Source organism: Neolamprologus multifasciatus, chromosome 4 (assembly GCF_963576455.1).
Source record: "Neolamprologus multifasciatus chromosome 4, fNeoMul1.2, whole genome shotgun sequence".
Classification (NCBI taxonomy): Eukaryota; Metazoa; Chordata; class Actinopteri; order Cichliformes; family Cichlidae; genus Neolamprologus; species Neolamprologus multifasciatus.
Genome location: NC_140442.1, coordinates 30,613,775 through 30,631,218, shown reverse-complemented (window position 1 = coordinate 30,631,218; position 17,444 = coordinate 30,613,775). Strand labels below are relative to the sequence as shown.

The 17,444-nt window shown below is 43.0% G+C and overlaps 1 protein-coding gene and 1 long non-coding RNA gene across 19 annotated transcripts in view; both read left to right on the top strand.

Annotated features, from left to right (window-relative positions):
- Positions 1-5,922, top strand: part of LOC146520818 (uncharacterized) — a 30,167-nt gene extending 24,245 nt beyond the window's left edge. Inside the window, exon 2 of the long non-coding RNA XR_014873726.1 lies at positions 1,633-5,922. This is a non-coding gene — a long non-coding RNA (uncharacterized LOC146520818). The remainder of the gene's footprint in view (positions 1-1,632) is intronic.
- The window catches only part of nfixb (nuclear factor I/Xb), a 139,335-nt gene that overhangs the window by 73,533 nt on the left and 48,358 nt on the right, over positions 1-17,444 (top strand). The gene's annotated exons all lie outside the window — the stretch shown is intronic.

Sequence of the window (17,444 nt, the reverse complement as noted above, 5' to 3'; positions counted from 1 at the left end):
CAACCATTACAGCCTAGATTTTAATAATATGTCTGCATTAAGTGCATAGTAATTACATAAATTGTAAAAAAGTGCAATAAACTACAAAAAAATTGAAAATTGTTTTTGTTTTTTTAACATATATTTCTAGTTAGAGAAATTTAAGAGGCTTATCCCTCAAAACTGTAAATACAAAAAAGTTGCACAAAATAGTTTCCCACCACAGGAAATTTATTTTGAGTGTCTTCATAGTTTTATTTTTGAAATACACCAATTTTTATACATTGCAGGAAAAACGAAAAATAAATATTATGATGCAAATTTGCAAAAAAGCAGCATATGCATCAAAATAAACTATTTCCAGCAGTGCAATATGAGTCCTAAGCATCCCAGAAACCACACAGAAAGTCATAAAGTCAAACATAACTTTTAAAAACACCAGTATAGGCTCATGAGGCCCGGACGGTAAAAAACTACATTTCCGCGAAAATGACGTCACTTCCGGTTTCGGGCAGGTCATGGCGGACATGCGATAGTTCGCGCTGACGTCTATTCCAATGTAGGAAGTGTTATGAACAGCTGATCGGATCAAAGCGTGTTTCTGGAATATTATGTTTTTGTTGCTGCAAGTGCTTTTTATGCAGTTTTTGCAAAGCTATATGTGGAAGGAAACTGTGACCGAGGACAAGCTGATGGCATAAGATGTAAGTACAACTCCTCCGGTTTCATATGCAAAAAAAATTATTGCGCTAGCTCACGTGGTTGCAGAGCTACCGGGATTTAAAAATAGTTACGCAAAACAGAGCGTGCTGCTCCGACCGGTTTTAAAGGGTTAAAGAAAGCTACTTCTTAAGTCTTATTTTAATTGATTCCTAATATTTCAACTGTACAGTGAATATGAGAGTATTGTGCAAGCTGGAGATTTGAAGTTCAAATGATAAAGCAGATGTATCACATCTCATGTCTGCATTATTTAATTAGTGAATGCATGTATTTTAAATCAAACACTTGCCCACATATTCATAAACCTAACAAAGTAGCTCCATCCAGCCAAACACTGCAAATGAAACATCAACAATTAAAGTAAAGCAAACGTCTGAAAGACACGTGTCTTTGGGATGAAAGTGCTCTGATTCATGCCACTTCCATCTTTCCAACTTCCCTCTGTGGACTTTTGGTCACATTTTTTACTTCCTCATCTCACAACATGCTGTACATCTGTACGTTTGTGAGTCATTCATGAGGATGTGTTGGGTCTCTTGTGGCCTGACGTACTCCCAGGTCTTAGTCCGGGATCTATTAGAGACTAGACTCCACACAGCAAATATAGCAGCTCTTTGAATAGACCGTAAAAATTGTTTGTCTTTTTCATGTTTACAGCCTTTGAATAAATGCTCCTCCTTAACCAGATTTATGGACAAGAGTGTTTTCCATTCAAGGCCCAGATGATTGCCCCGTTACTTTAGGGATACTCATGCAGCACTATATAACGCCTATACAGCACTTACACGATCCTTAAGGGATACTCAGTGCCCCGCAGTGTGTGAAATCTGCCCCAGATAATCATCTCCTTCTGGGATGCAGCCACTTCCACCACCAGGCCTGTTTTACACACCATTTACCAGAGAGAGACTTGCCTCGACGACCCCTCAGCTCTAAAAGCTTTAACGCCTTTGCTGAAATGGATGTTCAGAAGAACATTTTCTCCAGTGCTTCTCTAACTCATACAGTTAACAGCTTGGTGGTACACCAGTGGAGTGTAGATGGGAGACCAAAGCTGGAGTTGACCAGTAATGTCTCTTTCCAATTAACGGCAGGTCCTCTTGGGAATTGTCTCTCTAGGATAACGGATCGCGAGGTCCCTTGCAGCCCCTCTGCTTTTTTTTCTTTCCTCGATCCATCTCTTTAGCGCCCCCCCACCGCCCCTGTCTTTCAATCTCCCACACTCCCCTGCTCCTCTCTACCCATCGTCATTGTGTCTTAAATCTCTCTTTCCGCCTGATTTTGTCTCAAAGGTGATTGAGGAGGTTCTCGCTATAGATGAGAAAAGGCTCTCAATAGATGAAAGGAACTGTGTAGAATCAACACATTAGACAACCTTGCTGCTCCACTCCCCCTAAAGTAAGAGAATGATGCAACACGCTCTCTCACACGTATGTGAGGGAGAAGCAGTACCATGCATCAAGATCTCGCCTGTGGGAGGAGAGGGACGCCAACCAGCGGGGAGATGAATAGTGCTCAGGCTTGTTGGACCACATATGAGATGGTTCCTTCCTCAAAGCTCAGTATGAAACAGATCTTTTACGTTCAGCTGAGATGGAGCTTTTTAATGTGTGAGTTGTGTGTGAGTTCAGGCATCTGCACAGACGTGGTCGGACTTGTGATAAGAGGAAGATTTCTGCAAACGGTTAAATCCATGTTAACCACAAGAGTAGCATGCCACGGATGCATGCACGGAGATGTACTCGGACACACGCCCGTGCGTGTAACTGTGGTGTCCTGAGCCTGTGTGGCCCAGCACTGGGATGTGGAGTGAAGCAGGAAATGTGTGAGCCATGAAGGCATGTGTTTATGCTGGCTGCAGTCGCCCATCACCAGCCAGAGGGAAAACAGACACCAGGGCCGCTCCGCTTGCTCTCCATCTTCCTCCTCCTCCTCCAAACCCTCAGCGTGATCTTTTGTCACCTCTGGGTCTCCAAGATTTCAGCTCTCGCACAAGTTTGCTTATTATTCCTGTTTTTCCTTCTCATTGTTTTTCTTCACTTCTCATCCTTGAAAAGCAGGCTACACAAATAAATCCGCACACTACATGTCAGATATTCTAGTTCTTTAATAACACAAAGCTGGTCTTTAATGTGCACGGTTCAAAGAGGGACATTATCGACAGAAAATCAGTTCCAGAAATAAAAACTTCCAAAGCAGCTCTCCGCCACAGCAGCAGAAATAACCCTGTGGGGACCCTCTGTTGGCTGTAAAGATGAGCTGTTTAGATAATGACACTTATAAATAAAGTACGAATACTCATTAAAGACAAATAGTGAAGCAGTGAGGCAGTGTTAATAAAAATGAAAATCTAATAATCCCAAAATAAATAAAGGCTGACTTACAGAACTTGGCTAAATGTCTCCCTGTTGTTGGCTGGAGCCCTGAATCAACAGTTCGCTCTCATCAAGGCAATTTTTCCTCAACTTTGGACAATAAAGTTTTGGACAATAAAAGTCCCGTCACACAGTTGAATGGATTTCAGTATTTCTCTGTTTGTAATACGGCTGCATTAGCCTAATCATTTCCTGATGTTTCCTATACTCTGTGTAACTTTGTATGTGTAGTGCAGTGACCCAGCAGCATGCTGTGATTGTGATCTGCACTCCGTTATGGTTGGTGTTGGAGCGTGGTGTGGCAGGCGAACACCGACCAATATATGCACAGAGTGCTTTCAGAGTTTTGTCTATAAGATAAAACACTGAAACCAACTAAGATAAATTGTGAACCTAATGTTTCAGGATCACGATAGTCGAAAGAAGATTAGTTCCATCTGCTGTAATTTAGATCCCCACGTTTCCACACATATATGGAAATCACAAAGAGCTGTGGCGAGACGCCCTCACAGCGCAGGCATCAGTCACAACAGATATGACGGAATAAAAGGAGGAGCTGGGGTTAGGTTACAAAGTGGCTTGCAGATCTTTAACAGCTATCAGCTGATGTTGAGATCAGTTGAGTTTGATTTTATTTTCTTTGGCTGCCAAACGAGCGCCGTTCTCCAGGTTTGGAAGGACGCTGATAGCTGATTGGCATGTTTTGGCTTGGCAGCTTATACTCCAGGTTTTGCAGACCATGATCGTTTTCTGTTCCACTTCGCAGCCTCACCTATCTTCATCACTGTCACATGCTCTCAAACAGTTCGTCTCTGTTTGATGTACTCCTTTGCTTCGGGTTTTTAACTTTGTCCATCTACTCTTCACTTTCGTCACAGTGCGGCTTTGACTTCTTTACTTATTTTGGTTCCATGATGCAGCTACTGCCAAGTATTCTTCTGGGGACATTACAGCGGAGACAGTTGAAGGAGTTGACGGAGCAATCAATCAAGGGTCCCTGTTCGAACTTGAACCGGGGGTTGTGGTTTGCCGTTGGTCCCTTAATTTATCCTCGAGTTCGGAAACTCTACTTTCCATACTCGAAGGCGAACCGACATCTACAGCAGACTCCTTCTAATTTTTGCTGAAGTTAAACTTCAGTACTTTGTGAGCATGCATAAAGACACTTCCCTCATAAATATTTATTCTTCCCACGTAACTGAAACTCCTGTAAAGCATTCAGGCCTCCTGCTGTTACACATGTGTCCAGGCTAACTGTAACTCAGCCTTGGATTCTGCTGAAGGGGCCAACGAACAGAAATGTTCACTTCAGACAAAATAAATGGTAAATGGCCTGTATTTGTATAGCGCTTTACTAGTCCCTAAGGACCCCAAAGCGCTTTACATATCCAGTCATCCACACATTCACACACTGGTGATGGCAGCTACAATGTAGCTACATTGTAGCTACAATGTAGCTACAGGATACAATGTAGCTACAGCTACATTGTATCCTGTAGCTACAGCTACATTGTAGCTACAGCTACATTGTAGCTACATTGTAGCCACAGCCACCCTGGGGCGCACTGACAGAGGTGAGGCTGCCAAACACTGGCGCCACCGGGCCCTCTGACCACCACCAGTAGGCAACGGGTGAAGTGTCTTGCCCAAGGACACAACAACCGGGACTGTCCAAGCCGGGGCTCGAACCGGCAACCTTCCGATTACAAGATGAACTCCCAACTCTTGAGCCACGATCGCCCTAAAATCCTAAATGTTCAGATTTTTAGTTATTTTAGTTATTTTAGTTTTTCCAATTGAAATAAGTTCGAACAAAGAAAATTCTGGCTTTCATAGAGCACGTTCACAAGTGTTGATTGTGCTAAGGCTCACTAATAGAAGCTAACTTGACCTTCATCAAGTTGAAATGGACAATTTACCACAAGCTTTACTGGATCTGAGAGGGTTTAGGATAAGAACAGAAAAATGTTCTTGCATGAGAACCAAATGGTACATGAGGTGTGGGAGAGGACTGATGTTATGGGTGATGATAGTGATATTAATGTGCTTTGAAAGAACAGGAAGTGAGCACACAGTTGACCTTTAAGACTGTCTGATATTCTGTCTCTGTCTCTTTTATCTGCCTCGTCTCACGAACACACCATTCTTCTCATTAAAAAAGCACCTTTGGCCCGTCGGCGTAGCAGCAGCCTGTAAGAAAAACAGAGGGAAGAATTAACCGCAAAAAGAGTTATGAGGCAGCAATGAGGTTATATTTGTAATGAAACAAGTGTGTCATCTTCTGGCTGCACAAAGCTCTGGATGGGGTGTAAAGATCTCTCAGGCATGCAAAACTCCAACCGAGAAGTTTGAAAGCTTCAGAAAGACAGACTGTCAACAAATGGCATCGTTACTTTATGATGAGTCCCAAAAGTGCCTTTCAGCTCATGTTTTTGTTCTTTTTTCTGGTGCTACAGTTAGAAAATGTGTTTTAAAAATGCACAGTGCAGAAAAACAAAGCAGACCTCTAATCCCGTACCTACCTGCTCTCACTCTTCCTCTCCCCCTCTCCGTTTGATATCATCATGCATCGTAAGCAGCTGATAGTGATGGAAAATTGGTCAATGCAGATAGAGATACAGGATCATCGGCGGCTGTGCAGGTCAGCTCGGGAGCAGATAGATTTAGCGGACCGAGCACGGTCAATGTCAGTGGGATCTGTGAGGCTAAGTCCCAGTGAGCGTGTGGATCCCGGTGATTGAGTGATTGAGCGCTTAGCGTTTGAGCCTGTGGACAGCCCAAACAACTTAATCCCCACCCCCACCATCACTAACATCCCACCAGCCCCAGCCCACTCCATCCCTCCTCTAACTCCAGATCAAACAGCAGAGAGGGCTGAACGGAGGCAAATGCAGAGGAAAGGGCTTTAGCTAGGGGGAGAAAGAAAAAGCTCCTTAATGATTTAATCATGGAAGATACTTATTTGCTGTAATATGAGGGTCGAGCTCTGTACACTGTGTACAAATCTGTGTAGGCCAGCGATGTGTGGCTGATGAGGACGGGAGAGTTTGTGATTATGGAGTTGGATTAAAAGACGAGGTTGTGCTTTTTTGATTGGGGACGAAATCGGAGTCGGAGGTCAGGCGCACTGGTTGGAAATGGGATGATCCTTCACGGAAAGAGGATATCCACTTATAGTTCGAGGCATGCAACCTGATATTATTACCACTGCTTTTTCATACAGAGACGGCCTGTTGAAAAAGTAAAGACATTTCATTTTGTATCTGAGGGCTGACCACCAGGATGGGTCTTGATAGTTTTCCTGTGTTTAGTGTTGATGGTTATCTAGAATCAGCCGCTGGAATCAGATGCTTGCCTTTTCTGACTTTATCAAATTATAATTTCAGGGTTTTGCTGATTTTACACTGCATTTCAAATAATTTAATAAGTTTGCATTAGCATTAGCATTAGCATTGCTCATTATATTATAAGATTCCTGGGCCATTTAAAACAAAGTAATATACCAGATGTGCACATATGAACATTAAAAATCATTGTGATGTGTCTCTCTGAAGTGAAGATGACTGATCAGCTGTTCCATTTTAAAACTTCTCAAGCACCTTAACCACACGAGGCAGTTTAACATTAACCCTTTAAAGCCGGTCGGAGCAGCACGCTCCGTTTTGCGTAACTATTTTTAAATCCCGGTAGCTCTGCAACCACGTGAGCTAGCGCAATAATTTTTTTTGCATATGAAACCAGAGGAGTTGTACTTACATCTTATGCCATCAGCTTGTCCTCGGTCACAGTTTCCTTCCACATTTCAATTCAATTCAATTCAATTCAATTCAATTTTATTTATATAGCGCCAAATCACAACAAATGTCGCCTCAAGGCGCTTCATAGATACAGAGAAAAGCCCAACAATCATATGACCCCCTATGAGCAAGCACTTTGGCGACAGTGGGAAGGAAAAACTCCCTTTTAACAGGAAGAAACCTCCGGCAGAACCAGGCTCAGGGAGGGGCGGGGCCATCTGCTGCGACCGGTTGGGGTGAGAGAAGGAAGACAGGATAAAAGACATGCTGTGGAAGAGAGACAGAGATTAATAACAGATATGATTCAATGCAGAGAGGTCTGTTAACACATAGTGAGTGAGAAAGGTGACTGGAAAGGAAAAACTCAATGCATCATGGGAATCCCCCGGCAGCCTACATCTATATGTATATGTAGATATAGATATCTATATCTATATCTATATCTATGTAGTGTTTCCTTCCACATATAACTTTGCAAAAACTGCATAAAAAGCACTTGCAGCAACAAAAACATAATATTCCAGAAACACGCTTTGCTGATCCGATCAGCTGTTTGTAACACTTCCTACATTGGAATAGACGTCAGCGCGAACTATCGCATGTCCGCCATGACCTGCCTGAAACCGGAAGTGACGTTGTTTTGCGGAAATGTAGTTTTTTACCATCGGGGCCTCATGAGCCTATACTGGTGTTTTTAAAAGTTATCTTTGACTTTATGACTTTCTGTGTGGTTTCTGGGATGCTTAGGACTCATATTGCACTGCTGGAAATAGTTTATTTTGATGCATATGCTGCTTTTTTTGCAAATTTGCATTATAATATTTATTTTCGTTTTTCCTGCAGTGTATAAAAATTGGTGTATTTCAAAAATAAAACTATGAAGACACTTAAAATAAATTTCCTGTGGTGGGAAACTATTTTGTGCAACTTTTTTGTATTTACAGTTTTGAGGGATAAGCCTCTTAAATTTCTCTAACTAGAAATATATGTTAAAAAACAAAAACGATTTTCAATTTCTTTGTGGTTTATTGCACTTTTTTGCAATTTATGTAATTACTATGCACTTAATGCAGACATGTTATTAAAATCTGGGCTGTAATGGTTGTATTGATGTATAGCAACTTGAAATGCTCCTAAAAATGGCTCCACAGCATGTAAACATATAATATAAGCTCTGGTGGACTTGGTTCTATGGTGGGTCTTAAAGGGTTAATGTATCCATGTAAATACAAAGTAACACCACAACAGCAATAAACGTGTCTCATAAATGCTGCGTGGCATTAGCATTGTTGTCTGTGCTGCAGTGTTCTTCATGCCGGCTGATAATTGGTTGGTGATCCTCTTTCTTCATCTGAGTAGCCAAGATGATGACTCACTTTCTTGACTGTTATAGATGCACCATCTGTGTAGCGTGCATGTAGCCGCACTTGTCATTGTATGAGCGCATTCACAATAGCAGGTTTAAGTTTGGAACAGAGTGGTAAATGTGGCAGATTTGGCTTCGAGCTGCTTTACTGAAGAAGAGCTGCAGCTACAGAGGCGATAGTCTCAGTTATTGATCATGAGTCACATGATGGTTACAGCACCACAGAACCTGCTTTTTGACCTCGGCTTTCTAATTGGCTGTTAAATATGGAAAAGATCGCTGTGTGTAATGTATATCTGACTAATAAAGACTCCTCTAAAAAGAAACGTCTGGTAAACTAATTTAAAGTTTATGTATTTTCAAACTTGTAGTCCTTGAACCCAGAAAGGGCTTTTTCTTTCCTGAATGTGGAGTTTCACTTCACAGTTTCTGTAAAGTAAGTTCTCTTTTTCCCCAAATTAACACTGATGTATTTGAGAAGTTTGGATTCCTTATAATTATTCATAAACTAAACTAGATTCTGCTGTTTGGCATCGAGCTCACAGATTGATTTCTATAGAGCTTCCTCGGTGGAGCCACTTCGGTGTACGGAGCCAAGTCTGGCTTGTTGTCGCTCGGGTTCACACACCTACACATGCATGGTCATGAGTGGATCATATAGCTGGAGAATAATCCATCTAAGTCCCTGAGTGCTCACATCAGAACTGTGTGTAGGTAGTCTTTATGCTCTGCTAAGCAAGCTTATCAGCTGTTTGAGCTGTAAAGCCAAAGGTCTTAAAGGTGCTCGTGTCTCGGAGGCCCTCTGACCTCAGAGGAAGACTGAGGCTCGCTGTCTTTGCACTAGTGCAAACTGAACAGTATAGATGAAGTAGGAGACTGAAAGTTTAAGAAATATCACAGATTTTTATTTCATTTTTCACTAAAATGTTGATGCTTTCGTGCTGCTGTAAAGACAGGATGTTGCACGCTGCGCACAGATTATGGCAGATAAGCCGCTATGATGATGATTACTGGAACTGGATCACCGACGTTGATTACTGGCCATGCACGCCGCACATGGAGGTTAAAATAGGAGTTCGTGTGGAAAAATCTCACAGTGATCATGGAATTGCCACCTGTGTTTCTTCACCGACGTTGATCTTGGCTATTCTGGCCTCATTTGGAGCTCTGCTGACTTAACGTTTTGATTGGAATAATCAGGGCCTTCCATGAAGGGCACAGCTATTTTGCTCTCTGATTCAGTGTTACTATTTCCAGTCTGTGGTTCCTCTTTGACTTGCCTTTGCTAAATGAAGGAGACAGTGAATGTGAAAAAAGCCTTGCCAGTATGCTTCCTGTAGGTTAAAGGATGAGGAAGAGGTGAAAAATGAGAAGGAAAGAAGAAAAGAGAAAAGAGGAGAAGAAAGACGGGCAGAGCTGAAGCAGAAAGATCCAACTTCTCAGATCGCACCAATTACAGGAACCTTCAGGAGCCAGTGTCTGCAAAAAACATTAGCAGCCCTTCTCAAATCCTTTCCCCTCCTTCGCCTTGGCACGCTGTCTTGTGCTTTCTCTCCTTCATCTTTCTCTTTTCCTTTTTCCATTTTATCCTACGATCCCGGTGGGGTTACTATGGTGAGGTACTGGTGAGTGCGCTCTCACACAGCAACTGGGGAGCCCTGAACCAGCATTGAAGCATTGAAGCGCTCAGTGTAGCTGACTGGTAAAAAAGCTTTTAGTTGCACTGCAATTTTTTTGGAACCAAACACAGCAACGAAAGATTTTCTAGCTAATACCTGTCGGGATGTCGTAGTCCTGGTTAGGGCTGTTCGATATAACCATATATATCGGATGACGATATAAAAACATCGTTTCATTTTACGCTATCGTTTGTTTCGTGGTGTCGCAAAATAAACTGTTTACAGCAACATTTTTCATGGTTTTGATGTCACTGTAGTTATTATTAATTTGTTAAAGTTCTCTCTTTCTCTTATATTTAATATAACCACACTACGGACGGACAAGCGCCTGTTTTTATGTGTTGTCGTTAGCAACAACGACGGTAACAGCATCGCATGTCTGCTTGTTGATGTTCCACATAAACCTTTCACAATAAAGCTCAAGATCCTGTTGAGACTTTTCAAAATAAACTGCATCACGTGAAAGAGCAGATTATTTACGGATGAGAAGTAAAAAAGACGCCAGGTGCTAAAAAATAAACCTTATAGTCAAACGTTAGAACAGGCTTTTCCCCGCAGCACGCCGTGTAATAAATACAAAGAAAACGGCGCCGTTACAACTTATGTCTAAAAATGTATCGTTTCATGCATCGGTTAAAACACTCGACTCCAGCTACATGACGCACAGCTGGAAACACTTCACACAAGTCAAGCTGCTGAGATTCACAGAATTTACAGAAAATGTTACATTTTTGTGATTTATATTGTTATCGGACGATAGATGTTTTATATCGGGAGATGAGATTTTGGCCCTAGTCCTGGTTTTTCACAGCGGTAAAAACTTCTACAGTGGTAAAGTCTTACTTGTTGCAAGAAAAAAGACTTGAGGCTAAAGCTTGATATTTGAGGTAAAAAAAAATGCTTGTTCTCAGTCTGTGATCCATTAAAGAAATCATTTTTGTAACATTGTATGATTGTAGCAATGTTTAGTTTAGTTTTTTTTCCAGTGTGTCTGGCGTGTATCAGAATCTGAACACTTGAGTAATCCCAGCAGAAAGTATGTATCAGTATGTGTTGGTAATTCTTGAAAATAAAGGATGAAGCTCCTAATGTTAAAATGCACTGAAGAAAGGTGTCCATTTAAATGATTTCTACAGTGTCGCACCATAAACCCAGCTTCCGCTTGCTTTGGCCACTAACCAGCTCCTGTGGTTGGTAGTTTGTATAAAAAGTGCTGACCTGTCTGCAAACACCAAGCACTAATAAAAGTGTGAAACAAAACAGAGAGTGCTCATTTCAAAAGTTGCACCTTTTTGAAATGCAAATATACATTGTTGGTTAAGATGTGTGATCTCTAAGCCTGTGTGAATGAGACCCGAGGAACGTCCACACAGCTCAAATCAGATCCGTCTGTGGAAATATCACTTTTTACTCAACTACATCTTTTTTTGAAGTTTGGCAGATTTATTGCAGCAGATTGCATTACATTAGTAATGCTGGCTGTTGTTCTTCTGAGCCCTGATGATAGCTGACGCAGTTGTAGGACAGTGGCTGCGTGACTCACAGCGGTACTGATGGGAGGAGAGGACGCAGAGTGAGCGCGCTCAGATCTCTGTGGGATTCTCTGACAGGACGAGTCCCTCTGTGGGGCCCGCAGAACGCAGAGAACGGCGTCGTTGGGACATAGATGACTGACATGTTAGTGTTATCTCTCGACTGTGCTGGCCAAGCATGTTTGCACATCTGGGGTAACATATCTGTGCTGACCACAGAGGTGCTGATTAGATGTAATGACTTAATTTCTCTCCTGGGAGGTTGGGTAACATAAGAGAGGCTCACTGGAGGCATTCAAGCTCCGAAGGCTCACAAGTGCAACTAAATCTGGCTCTGGCATGGAAATCTAGATGGTTCAGAAGTGACCATTGAAGGCATGGTCTCCTCTTCAAGAGACTGAGATTGTCCAATAATCGGGGCGCCGCTGTGTTTAAGAAACTCAGAGTTTCTGCTTTAAGCCGTTCTTCTTCTTTGTGCCTTTCACATATTGTTTTTTCCTTCTTCTTTTTTTTTAGTCCAACATTTTTGTGTAGGTGCGGCGAGCGGCGAGCGGCCCACATCTGCAGATTTTTTTTCTCTCTCTTTTTTCGGGCAGCGGAATTTGAAACTTAAGCAAAATATACAGGTCCTTTCATCAAGCCCTGCCACGGCGAGGAGAGAGGAGGGGAAAGGTAGAGACAGCGAGATGACCATTAGTCTGTTCTTCTGCACTCTAATTTCACTGGAAGATAAGTGAAATCACATGTTGGCAGCGATTCGGGGGGAAAATACAGAGCAGAAGAAGAGTGAAGGAAAGTTTCAGATAGAGGAAGAACAGCACAGGCAGACCTAATGTCAAATATATTTTATAACAATAACACGCTGTAAGACTGTGGGATTGCTAGACGACAGCATGTGCATCTGTTCTAAATAAACAGGCGTTTGTTTACACCCACTATGTTATTTCACATTGAGTTAATGTGGTCAGCAATGTTAATGTACATATAAAAATACAGTATAGATTAGGTGAGCGTCTGAGTGCCCTGAAGTGCTTCCATTTGTTAGCAATGACACAAACCTCTTAGCAAGTCCGTCCCTATTGATAACCAGCAGATATGAAGAAACAGTAGCATCCATTTAGAGTCACGTTTGTTTGCCCTAATGAACGTAAGTCCAATATTCATGCTCCATTTAGCTCTCTCTCTGCCTCCACTAACTAATGAGGGTAATATCTGGCCCTTTTGCAGCTAAATGATCCGCTGTGTTCACCAGCTAGTTGCTAATTTTTCTGTTGTTTGGTGCTGGATCGGCAGCATCCGGTGCGTTTATGGAAGCGATTCGGCTGCTGTAAGTTGTGCTATGAGGGCGTGTAACATAATAGCATGACAAGATGCTACGGAGCTGAGAGTTGAGCGACAAATGTCTGTGCAGTTTGCCACTACAAACAGCTGAGTTCTCACTTTAGCAGTGATCAACAAGAAAAAACAATACTGAGTTCGGCTGCGTTAAGCTGTGTAACACAGCACTGTGGGCTCTCGAGCCCACCAAAAACCACCAAAGGTACAAAAATCACAGACCAATGGTACCCACACATGCATGTTCTGTATATGTCAGCTGAAGTGTCTTTGTTACCCAGTGGCATCTGAAAGCTTCTTTCCAAAGACCTAATTCAAGATCAAATGAGTGTTTGTGTTTTGAAATCAGCATTAAGACAAAGAAAGAAGAGCGCCCACTTTACTCCACAGTCTAGAAGTCTCAAAGTGAACAAAGTGTTTCTCCTTTAATCACCGTGTGTTGCATATGAGTGTGCAACAAAAAGAAGAATCGAATAAAACGGTTTAATAACACCAGCTGTGTTGTTCTAAAATGAATGTGGACCCTTCTTTGTGTAAAAGGTGCCTACACTTTAGTCTCTTTAACTTTCGGTCCTGGTTAATGACGTGTTGTGAAAGCTGTCACAGAATGGGTTAAGGGTATACTCAAACATATGTGTAGGTCTTAACTAGGGCTGTTTGATATAACCATATATATCAGATGATGATATAAAAACGTCTATCGTTTCATTTTACGCTGTCGTTTCGTGGTGTCGCAAAATAAACTGTTTACAGCAACATTTTTCATGGTTTTGATGTCACTGTAGTTATTATTCATTTCTTAAAGTTCTCTCCTACTGACGGACAAGCACCTGTTTTTATGCGTTGTCGTTAGCAACAACGGCGGTAACACCTTCTCGTGTCCACTTTTTTATGTTCCACATAAACCTTTCACAATAAAGCTCAAGATCCTGTTGAGACTTTTCAAAATAAACTGCATCACGTGAAAGAGCAGATTATTTACGGATGAGAAGTAAAAAAGACGTCAGGTGCTAAAAAATAAAGCTTAGACTGAAACGTTAGAACAGGCTTTTCCCCGCAGCACGCCGTGTAATAAACTCTCACAAAGAAAACGGCGGCCGTTACAACTTATGTCTAAAAATGTATCGTTTCATGCATCCGTTAAAACACTCGACCAGCTACACGACGTCCAGCTGGAAACACTTCCTGCAAGTCGAGCTGCTGAGATTCACAGACTTTACAGAAAATGTTACATTTTTGTGATTTATATCGTTATCGGACGATCGATGTTTTATATCGGGAGATGAGATTGTGGTCATATCGCACAGCCCTAACAGTCTTTGTCATGTCCGAGATGCATCAGTCAGTTTTGACGCTGTTTTTGTGCCCAAACCCAGCTTTTCTGAAAGAGACTACGATGACAGGCAGCAGCTGGGTTTGCATTCATAAAAACATTTCCAGAAAGGTACTGATGCCTTTGCTCAAGGGTCGCAGACTAATGCATTTCCTCCTGCATTTCTTCAAGCCAGCTCCAAGACTTAATAAGCCTTAACAGATCAATTTGAAAGCTCATCTCTCAGCTGGGCTGCAGCAGACTCTCTGCTGTTAATTTGTCCTCAGGTGTAACAGTGCCATGTGACATAAACCTCCACTGATCTTCTGACTTCTACACTGCAGCAACTCAACCCTGCATCTCGTTTTACCTGACATCCAGCGCCCGTGCACGCCTTACAGCCTCTCCTCTGTAACTGTCCTTTGTTGACTGGCCTTCTCTTGGCTGGCAGCCAGCGACAGCGCGAGCGATCTTCGTGAGCGGCATTGTGCCACCCCTCCTTCGCTCGTTCACTCTAACCTTTCTTTAGTTTGCACTGCCGACGGCGCTCTAATCCACAGCGCTGTATAATCCAGTCCCTGGTGCCAGTGGTAATGCAGGCTTAATTTCATTATGAAGTTTAATGGGCATAGCAACAGGCCGGGTTACACGACTATAATGCAGCGTGGGTCTCACTTTGGGGATAGTTCCCAGAGGCATCACAGTCTCAAACAATTACTTCCCCCTTTCCTCTGAGCTCCTATTATTCCAGCTGTCTGTGGACCAGAACTGAGGTCCTGTCAGTTTGTCGATCATCACAAGCTTTGATGAATTTCATCTTTGTCTTTCAGTGAAAGCTTTCAACAGCAACGGGATGAAAGCTTGACCAGGAATCAGGTCAAGAAGATGTCCACACGTTTCCTTTTTTACATGGTGCACAGCACAGGAAATGCTCTTTAGATGAGGAAAATCTTCCGTGGGGTTTAACTGATGCCATGCACACACGACAACCAGTCTCTTGCAGTAAACGCAGCAAAATATTAGCAAAATATTGGCGCATCAGCAGACTCTGACATTTTGTAGCAGGCGACTGGCAGAATGAAGACAGGCTGAGTTCAACAAGGTGCAAAAGCAACAAGTGACGTCTTGTTATTAATCAGAATAGTTTCATTTTGTTTCAAAAAAGCAGAGATCAAGTGATACTTTTCACCACTGCAGATATCCACAGTCTAAACTTTGCGCTGGCAGATTTGAGGCGGTTAGACGAATTTTCCACAATCGAACCCAAACCCCCCCTTCCTCAGAACCTGCTCCCATCCAGAAATTTCACGCTGGAAAAACAGAAACTCCAAAGCCTGTTTACATCTTTAGACGATGGATTGCATCATGCACTGTGATCATAACGTTAACTGCCTCATCCGCCTCCACACACATTTCAGATTCATACGTTCAGGGACGATCGCACAGAAAACACACATGTACCCACCAAACTATGTTTAGACGTGAAAAAACGGCGTATTTATGACACGGTGGGTTTCTTTTCATGGGGGTACTTTATAACGTCTTCTCAAGACTGCATTTGTGGTGCATGTGGAGGATCGGTTCTATCTGGCCCTGGAGGATTGAAGATGACGAACGATGTACAGTGGACCGATGATAAACGCAAAGTTTTACTGGATTTCCTTTTTAGTCCACGGGTTTGGCCGGCGCTCTAACTTTCCCTCCGAGTCTACTCGGCTAAAAGGGAAGAGAGTCACTAAACCCCCAGAAAAAACAGCAGAACTGAGTATAAAGAGCGCGAGAGAGAGTATACCTCGGGGATCTGGTGTGTCAGAGACGTCCTCCACTCATTCTTTCCCCTGATCAGTTTCTCTTTCTCCAATCCATCCTCTCACACCTCCCTCATTTCCTTTCCTCGTCTTTCCTCCGTCCTCTAGCCCCCAACATCTCCCTTTTTCCCCGCAGTCCTTCACCCCACCCTGTATTTTTTCTCCCTTTTTTTCATTTGCAATTACAGTAATATGTAACATCAGGCGCAGTGAGATTTAGGGCTTTACCTTACATAACCCCGGGATTTAGCTGCAGGGTTTTAAGGCTTCTCTGAGCCGCTGAGCTGGGGGCAATCGGGCCTCTTTAAAATATTTTCAAATGGCTGAAATCCCCAAAGGGCCCATGAGTACGTAGGATAGGAAGGCTTTGAGGCCTTGATATAGCACAACCGTCATTATTTAGTGGAGCCTGATCCATTTAAAATACAGCCTTCTCTTTTCTGTTCGGTGGCAGCGTTTGTGTCGGGTTAATGGACGGGGTCAAGACGCACAACACAAACACACACAGCTGTTGACATATTCACGGTACTCCACTACATCCATATACAGTTACACGATGTCGCTGTCTGCTTCAGGCGTGCACCATATATGTTATTTTTATGTGTCCAATTTTATGCTTTCTTCCACCACATGAACAATCGGCCTCTTCTACCCCCCACACGAGCCTCCACGTGCACGCTCCTGCCAAATTCACTTATTCCCCCTAAAGATGGCAGCTAAGTGTTGACTTACAAGTCTATGCATGTGTGCACGCTGAGTGTGCGAGCTCTTCGGTCACGCAGAGCTCTTGGCACAGGAGAAGTGTCTTTTTTTTAATTCGTTAACTTTAATGTGATATGACTTTATATTAAACTGTAAAAGAGTAGGAGGAGGGGTTTGGGCTTGGAACCAGATCACTACGCCAACCAAAGCCTGATTTTATTCCTCCTTGAGGCAGGCCAAACGGACAGGCCGTAAATTTGAAATAATGAACTGCCTGGCCTAACTCGGTGATTTGAGCGGGGAGGGAAGCGAGCTGCAGAGAAGGAGCGGGTACGAGCTGATGGAGGAAAGATGGAGCAGGGGAGAGAGAGGATAAGTAAAGAAAGTAGCTTTGATAGTGGCGTGAACAAAAGCAGATGAGCATAGATGTCACTTGAGGACAATGCTTTGCTTGGGAAGAAGAAGAGGAGGATTTTTCGGCAGAGCCAATGGTGCCTCTGATACTCAAAAACATGCATAATGTTATGTTAGCAGGTTTGGTTTTTAACTGCTTCTTCTGCTTCTTAGGGCAAATTTTTAATTTCTCCCTGGCGCAGATCCTGAGCCAGAGACCGTGGGTGGGGGGTTAAGATGTAAAGCCACCAGGATTAGGCTTATATGAGGGGAAGACATGGGAGACGAGGCTGGGGATGAGCCTGTACGGAGTCGCCGAGGCCACAGCCTGCCGGGCTCCTCGGCGCTGCTCAGGCGGTCAACGAGCGGCTTTGCTGCAACCCTGAAACTTGTGTGTCTTACTGCACACGCAACGGAGGGATGAGGAAGGGATGAGGAGAAGA